At 38.6% G+C, this 7422-nt stretch overlaps 1 non-coding gene across 1 annotated transcript; it reads left to right on the top strand.

The window, feature by feature from the left end:
• The first annotated feature begins 6982 nt into the window (after positions 1-6982).
• Positions 6983-7089, top strand: LOC128573274 (U6 spliceosomal RNA). Its single transcript, XR_008376417.1, has one exon. It is a non-coding gene; the product is annotated as a U6 spliceosomal RNA (small nuclear RNA).
• Positions 7090-7422: the final 333 nt, after the last annotated feature.

Here is a 7422-nt window from a genome sequence, read left to right as displayed (position 1 = left end):
ATCAGTAGCCTTTGTATATGCCAATAACAGCCAAGATGAGAACTAATCAAGGACACAATTCCCTTCTCCGTAGCTTCAAAGAAAATGAAATACCTAGGGATATACCTAACAAAGGAAGTAAAGGACTTCTATAAAGAAAACTACGAAACTCTAAGAAAAGAAATAGCAAAAGATATTAACAAATGGAATAACATACCATGCTCATGGCTGGGAATAATCAACATTGTTAAAATGTCTCTACTCCCCCAAAGCAATCTACAGATTCAATGCAATCCCCACTAGAATACCAACATCATACTTTCAGGACTTGGAAAAAAAAAATCTTTGTTTTGTATGAAACCAGAAAAAAAACCTGTATAGCTAAAGCAATTCGTAGTAATTAAAAAAAAAAAAAAATCTGGGGTCATTAGTCTACCAGACTTTAGGCTGTACTACAAGGCCATAGTGATCAAAACAGCACAGTATTGGCACAAAAATAGAGACATAGACATTTGAAATCGAATAGAAAACCATGAGATGAAACTAAAATCTTACAGCCACCTGATTTTTGATAAACCGAAAAAGAACATTCACTGGGGCAAAGAATCCCCATTTAATAAATGGTCCTGGGAGAACTGGATAACCACATGTAAAAGACTGAAACTAGACCCGCATCTTTCTCCACTCACCAGAATTGATTCCAGATGGATAAAAGATCTAAATCTAAGGCATAAATCAATAAAAATCCTTGAAGAAAGTAGGGGGAAAACATTTGAAAGTATAGGTCTAGGGAAAGACTTTATGAAGAAGACTTCCGTGGCAATTGCAAACAACAAAAATAAACAAAGGGGACTTAATTAAACCGAAGAGCTTCTGTATAGCTAAGGAGACAATAACCAAAGCAAATAGACAATCTACATAATGGGAAAGGATATTTGCATATTACAAATTAGACAAAAGCTTGATAACTAGTATCTACAGAGAACTCGACAATCCCTTATATCAAGGGACAAGTTAGATGAATAAAACCTTCTCTAAAGAAGACAGGTGAACGGCTAACAAACATATGAAAAAAAGCTCATTCTCCCTAATTATTATAGAAATGCAAATCAAAACCACCATTTAGATATTATCTAACCCCAGTGAGAATGTCCCACATAACAAAGTCTCAAAGCTGGAGATGTTGGCATGGTTGTGGAGAGAAGGGAGCATTTTTACACTGCTGGTGGGACTCCAAACTAATCCAACCTTTTTGGAAGGAAGTATGGAGAATCCTACAAGAACTCAAACTAGACTTCCCATGTGATCCTGCAATCCCGTTACTGGGGAGCTGCCCAGTAGAAAAAAACCCTTTTATTGTGAGGACATTTGCAGTAATCTTTTTACTGCAGCTTAATCTACAAATGCCAAAATGTGGAAACAGCCTAAATGCCCACCAACTCGGGAATGGATTAACAAGCTGTGGTATGTGTATATCATGAAATACTAGTCAGCCACTAAAACAGATGGAGACTTTTCATCTTTTGTATTAACCTGGATGGAAGTGGAACATACTATTATTTTTTTTTAATTTTCGAATATACATGTGTTCATTAGGCTTCCATTTTTTGCCTTCACAAAATTAAAAAGGATTAAAATTTAACAATAACAATGTTTAAGGTAGGGACCAGAAACAAAAACCATGCGAAGAACAAATGAAGACAAATACATATTCTTAGTAAAGCATCACAAGAATGGAGAAGCAAGAATCCAATGTATTCAATTCTGATATAAGGACATATAGTAGGGGGAGGAGGAATGGGGGAGAGGGAAGGAGGGAGGATGGTGGAGTACTACAGTGTGTGACCCACCTCATGGGGGTGGGACACTATTATTCAAGGGACTTTATCCAACAAATGCAAACATTGTAACCTGGCTCTTTGTACCATCAATGATTCCCCAACAATAAAAAAAAAATCTGTAAATAAATAAATAATTTTTGAAATATGTTCAAAGCACAGTAAGTGTATTGTTTCTCTTACTATTTTTTGATCAACATAGTTTAAGTGTGCCATGGAAGTTTAACTATAGGTTCAAATATGCTGTGAGATAAAAAAAGTTTGAAAATCACTGATCTAAAATGTAGTTCAAGCCCAGTGTTTCCTTATTGACTATTTGTCTGGAAGATCTATTCATTGTTGAATGTAAGGTCTTGAAGTTGCCTAGTAATTTTATTATGTCTATCTCTCTTCAGCTATATTAATATTTTCTTTTATTTTTATTTTCTCTAATGTTGGATGCATACATGTTTGCAATTGTTATATCTTCTTAAGTATAACCACTTCATGATTACATAATACCTAATATTCTTTGGCTATTTTTGCTGTTTTGACCTACACTCTTGTTTTATCTAAGCATAGCTCCCCCTGCTCTCTTTTGCTGTCAACTAGATAGAACACCTTTCCATCCTTTTACCTTAATTCTAGGTGTGTCCTTTAAGGTAAAACAAATCTACTGTAGACAGAATATATTATAAACTCATCTACTTCATTTCTTTTCATTGGAAATTTAATCCATTTACATTCAGGGTAATTATTGACAAGTAAATATTTACTGCTGCCATTTTGTTAATTATTTTATAGTTTGTTAGATTTTTTATTTTTTGGTAGATTCCTTTTTTTTCTTTCCTCCTCTCTTGCTGATATTCATTGTGATTTTACAATTTATATCTTTTTTGTATCTATGGGATTTTGCTTTTTTGGTTGGCATAAAGCTTACTTAAAACATTATATAGTTATAATACACTATTTTAAGGTGTTAACAAGTTAACTTTATCACATTAAATACGTTTTAAAAAGCACTTAACTTATTAACAAGCTGTAGTGTACGTATACCATGGAATACTATTCAGCCATATAAAAATATGGAGACTTTACATCCTTTGTATTTACCTGGATGAAAGGGGAACACATTATTCTTAGTAAAGCATCACAAGAATGGAGAAACATGCATCCTATGTATTAAATTTTGATATAAGGACAATAAATGACCTAGTACACGGTGGGGGAAGAGGAGAGCAGAGAGAGAAGGAGGGATGGGGTGGGGGAAAGGAAGAGCAGAGTGAAAGAAGGAGGGAGTCAGTGGGGGAAAGAAGAGGAGAGAGAAAGAAGGAGGGAGGGAGTGGGGGAAGGAAGAGCAGAGAGAGGGAAGAAGAGAGTGGTGGTGATCTCCATGTCTAACACACCTTTTGGGGGCAAGACACAATTGTAAGAGGGACTTTTCCTAACAAATGCAATCAGTGTAACCTGGGTTCTTGTACCCTCAATGAATCCCCAACAATAAAAAAAAAATAGAGATTGGATTAAAGATGGCGACCGAGTAACAGCTTCCCTGCAACTGGGCATGGTGAGTCTGGGGAGATAAGACTCCAGACATCTTTGGATGGTGATATCTGTCTATAATCATCCCTTTGAGGACACAGGGAGTCAGCAAGGGACTTCTGGACCCCAAGAGGAGGACAAAAGCAGTGGGAAACTAGAAATTGGTTGCGTGTGTTTGATCGACCTAATCACGCTGGCAACCGTGAGTACAAGCACCAGTGAGACTGCAAACTGGAAAAGCCTTACCTTTGAACTGTTTCAGTGTTTTTGGACTTGGCACTCAATTGAACTGCCTTGGGGAGAGCTTAGGCAGGAGTGCAGAGAACTTTGGGCATTGTCTGGGGCCCCAGACAGAGCCACTGAGCTGGGCTGCAGGGAGCCAATGTGTGAGAGAACTGCCCTGGCAAGCTCCGCCCTCTGGGTCCCAGAGCAAGGAGTGGGAAGGACCTAGTAGCTTAGCAACTGAACAGCCTAAAGGCGGGGAATGAGCTGCCTTACAGCCTTAACGCTTAGGGGCAGAGTGAGACGGTTTTGGCACACTGAAGGCTTGGGCTGTTGCCCTGGATAGAGTGCCATGGTGTCACAGCCCTTAGCAACCTCAAATTCCTTGGCTTGGTGTTTCCTGGACCTCCATAAGATCTGTGCCACGACCCCGCACCTACCGGGCCTCCGCATGCCTGACCAGGAACTGTGGGAGCCGTGCAACCCTGCATCCTCCCTCTTATGTCCTCCCAGCCTTCACACTGGCCCGCTGGTCTAGCCAGGGATACTGGTAGCTGCATGCCCTCTGGAGCCCTCCCTGCCTCTATGCAGAGCCCTTCTCCTGGCCAGAGACTGCTGGAGCTTTGGGCTCTCTGTGCCAAAGTCACTGGGGGACAGGCACTCCCAGAACCATGCACACCACTTCCTGCCCTGTTGCTGGATCCTGGTGTGTCACACGCCGGAGCTGCTTCCACAACCAGAACTCCCTAGATGGAACAGCCCCAGAGGAACTACACAGGGTCACTCCATACAAAGATCAAGCAACAATAGAGTAATCCCACTGGGATCTAATCTTGGAGAGACACCTCCCCAACTCTGAGGACAGCCAGAGACAATGGTGAAAAACAAACATGAGGTGAAATTAACAGAAAAACTCTGGCAATATAAATAACCATAGTAGATCAACTCCCCCAAGGATCAATGAGGCAGTCACAGCACAAGATCCCAGGCACAAACAAATAGCTGAGATGTCAGAAACTGAATTCAGAATCTGGATAGCAAATAAGATTGAATTAGAACTCCAAGCAGTAACCCAAAAGATATCTCAAGAATTCAACAAATTCAAAGACCAAATGACCAAAGAGTTTGACACATTGAGACAAGAAGTTGCATTCCTCAAAGATCTGAGAAACACAGTAGAATCCCTCAGTAACAGAATGGAACAAGCAGAAGAAAGGATTTCTGACATTGAAGACAAAGTTTTTGAACACTCCCAAACTCTCAAAGAGGATGAGAAATGGAGGGCAAAAACAGATCACTCTCTCAGAGAGCTCTGGGATAATTCAAAGAAAACCAATATTTGTCTTACAGGGATCCCCGAAAGTGACAAAGTGGCTTCACAAGGCACAGGGTCTCTTCTCCATGAGATTATGAAGGAGAAATTTCCAAACATGCCAAGAGATTCTGAAATTCAGATAGCAGACAGTTTCAGAACTCCAGCACGACTCAACACAAATAAGACGTCCCCCAGACACATCATAATCAATTTCTTTTTTTTTTTTGTCATTCCACATCAGCTCCCTTTTCATAATCAATTTCACTAAAGTTAATATAAAGGAGAAAATTCTGAGAGTTGCAAGCCAAAAGAAAACCATTACTACAAGGGGAAAAATATTAGAATAACTGCAGATCTCTCTGCTGAAACCTTTCAAGCTAGAAGAGGACGGTCATCGACTTTTAATCTCCTAAAACAAATTAACTTTCAACCCAGGATCCTATACCCAGCTAAACTGAGTTTCATTTATGATGGAGAAATTAAATACTTCAATGACATTCAAATGTTGAAGAAATTTGAGGTAACTAAACCAGCTCTCCAGGATATTCTCAAACCTATCCTCCATAAAGACCAGTGTAATCCTCCACCACAAAAGTAAACCCATCCAGAAAATTTTGATCAAATTCCAACTTCAACAGTCGCAAAAGGATTAAAAATGTCCACTGGACTCTCGAAAGGCTTATCAATATTCTCAATTAATGTGAATGGTTTAAACTGTCCTCTAAAGAGGCACAGGTTGGCTGACTGGATACAAAAACTCAAGCAAGATATCTCCTGCATACAAGAATCGCATTTTACGTTAAAAGACAAAGGTGAAGGGATGGTCATCTATATTCCAGGCAAATGGAAAGCAGAAAAAAGCAGGCGTTGCAATCCTATTCGCAGACACAATAGGCTTTAAACCAACCAAAATAATTAAGGATAAGGATGGACACTTCATATTTGTTAAAGGTAATACTCAATATGATGAGATCTCTATTATTAATATTTATGCACCCAACCACAACGCACCTCAATTTATAAGAGAAACTCTAACAGACATGAGCAACTCAATTTCCTCCACTTCCATAGTAGTTGGAGATTTTAACACCCCTTTAGCAGTGCTGGATAGATCCTCCAAAAAGAAGCTAAGCAAAGAAATTTTAGATTTAAACTCAACCATTCAACATCTGGACTTAATGGACATCTACAGAACATTTCATCCCCATTCAACATCTGGACTTAATGGACATCTACAGAACATTTCATCCCAACACAACTGAATACACATTCTTCTCATCAGTCCATGGAACTTACTCCAAAATCGACCACATCCTAGGCCACAAATATAACCTCAGCAAATTTAAAAGAAATACAAATTATTCCTTGCATCTTCTCAGACCATCATGGAATAAAAGTTGAACTCAATAACAACAGGAACCTGCATACCCATACAAGAACATGGAAGCTAAACAACCTTATGCTGAAGGATAGATGGGTTATAGACGAGATTAAGAAGGAAATCACCAAATTTTTGGAACTAAACAACAATCAAGACATGAATTACCAGAACCTCTGGGATACTGCAAAGGCAGTCCTAAGAGGGAAATTTATAGCACTGCAAGCCTTCCTCAAGAAAACAGAAAGAGAGGAAGTTAATAACTTAATGGGACATTTCAAGCAACTGGAGAAGGAAGAACATTCCAACCCCAAACCCAGCAGAAGAAAAGAAATAACCAAAATCAAAGCAGAGCTAAATGAAATTGAAAACAAAAGAACTATACAACAGATCAATAAATCCAAAAGTTGTTTTTTTGAAAAGATCAATAACATAGATAAACCTTTGGCCAACCTAACCAGGAAAAAAAGAGTAAAATCTCTAGTTTCATCAATCAGAAATGGTAATGATGAAATAACAAAGACCCCTCAGAAATTCAAAAAATCCTTAATGAATACTACAAGAAACTCTACTCTCACAAATATGAAAATCTGAAAGAAATAGACCAATACCCGGAAGTACGCCACCTACCAAGACTTAGCCAGAACAAAATGGAAATGTTGAACAGGCCTATATCAAGTTCTGAAATAGCATCAACTATACAAAATCTCCCTAAAAAGAAAAGCCCAGGTGTTCGCTTCGGCAGCACATATACTAAAATTGGAACGATACAGAGAAGATTAGCATGGCCCCTGCGCAAGGATGACACGCAAATTCGTGAAGCGTTCCATATTTTTAAACCAAAAAAAAAAAAAAGAAAAAAGAAAAGCCCTGGACCAGATGGCTATACGTCAGAATTCTACCAAACCTTTAAAGAAGAACTAGTACCTATACTACTAAACCTCTTCCAAAATATAGAAAAAGAAGGAATATTACCCAGCACATTCTATGAAGCAAACATCACCTTGATCCCCAAACCAGGGAAAGACCCAACAAGAAAAGAAAATTATAGACCAATATCACTAATGAATATTGATGCTAAAATACTCAATAAGATCCTAACAAACAGAATCCAACAACACATCAAAAGAATTATACACCATGATCAAGTGGGATTTATCCCAGGGTCT

Source organism: Nycticebus coucang, chromosome 20 (assembly GCF_027406575.1).
Source record: "Nycticebus coucang isolate mNycCou1 chromosome 20, mNycCou1.pri, whole genome shotgun sequence".
NCBI classification, from domain to species: Eukaryota; Metazoa; Chordata; class Mammalia; order Primates; family Lorisidae; genus Nycticebus; species Nycticebus coucang.
This window is presented reverse-complemented; position numbering and strand designations above follow the sequence as displayed.